This window comes from Microtus ochrogaster, linkage group LG4, assembly GCF_000317375.1.
Source record: "Microtus ochrogaster isolate Prairie Vole_2 linkage group LG4, MicOch1.0, whole genome shotgun sequence".
NCBI classification, from domain to species: domain Eukaryota; kingdom Metazoa; phylum Chordata; class Mammalia; order Rodentia; family Cricetidae; genus Microtus; species Microtus ochrogaster.
In genome coordinates this window covers 21,008,372-21,009,668 of record NC_022030.1, presented here as the reverse complement: position 1 = coordinate 21,009,668, position 1,297 = coordinate 21,008,372, and the positions used below count along the sequence as shown (strand labels likewise).

General features: G+C 44.3%; 1 protein-coding gene across 1 annotated transcript in view; it reads right to left on the bottom strand.

The window, feature by feature from the left end:
* Axl (AXL receptor tyrosine kinase) overlaps positions 1-1,297 on the bottom strand; it is a 30,978-nt gene that overhangs the window by 11,929 nt on the left and 17,752 nt on the right. The gene's annotated exons all lie outside the window — the stretch shown is intronic.

Here is a 1,297-nt window from a genome sequence, read left to right as displayed (position 1 = left end):
GATCCACTGATCCTAGCATTGTGACCCATGTCCCAGTGCTCAGGAGGTAAGGACAGGAGGTTACAAGTTTGTGGCTAGCTTTAGTTACAGAGTGAGACTGATTTGGAAGAGGAGGAGGAGGGGGAGGAAGAGGAGGAAGAAGAGGGGGGAAGGAGGAGGAAGAAAGGGAGAGAGAATGAATGAAAAGAGTCAGGTGTCTCAGCTCATGTCTACAATCCCAGCACTTGGAAGATGGAGGCAAAAAGAGTTGAAGTCTAGCCTGGGCTTCTTCTCAAAACAAACAAAACCAAAAATATATAAATGTCAACCTGGCAGAATTTTGAATTTCCTAGGCCACAAGCCTCTGGGCATGCATTGGAGGGAGTTTCTGAATTAGGAGTTGAGGTAGGAAGGACCCACATTAAAGGTGGGCTGCACCATTCCCTGGGATGGGTGGACTGAATAACAGGAAGAAATCAAACTGAGCATGAAGGCTTCATCTGTCTGTGCTTCCTAACTGCAGACAGAAATTGACCAGCTTTCTAATGCTTCAGCTGCCCGAGTCATACCCCCAAACTCTGAGCCAAAATTAACCCTTTCTTCTATAAGCTGTTTTTGCCGCAGGGGTGAGAACACACAACACCCTGCCATCTACTGTTCTAAAGTTGTGTGTGGTTCAGGCTTCACTATCCCTGAGGTTCTAATATCCTTGTGTTCTAAAGACCTTCAGAAACGTCTGTCTCATGCATCTACAGAATCTCAGACCACCTACAGAGACCCGATGTGGGATTCCCCTCTGTATGTTGTGAATATGTTTTGTTGCCATTGTTTGATAAAGAAGCTGCTTTTGGCCAATGACTTAACAGAATATAGCCAGGCTGGAAGACATATAGAGAAAAAGTAGGTAGAGTCAAGGGGATGCCAAGTAGCCACCGCCAAAGGAGACAGATGCCCGGGAACTTTACCGGCAAACCACAAACCTTGTGGTAATACACACATTAATAGAAATGGGCTAATTTAAAATGTAAGAGCTATGGCTGGAGAGATGGCTCAGTGGTTAAGAGCATTGCCTACTCTTCCAAAGGTCTTGAGTTCAATTCCCGGCAACCATATGGTGGCTCACAACTTGGTGCCCTCTTCTGACCTGCAGGCATACATGAAGACAGAATATTGTGTACATAATAAGTAAATAAATAAATATTTTTTAAAAAGATGTAAGAGCTAGCTAGAAAGACGCTTAAGCTATTGGGCATGCAGTGATTTAATTAATGCCGTTTTCTGTGTAATTATTTTGGGTCTGGATGCCCGGGAATGAACA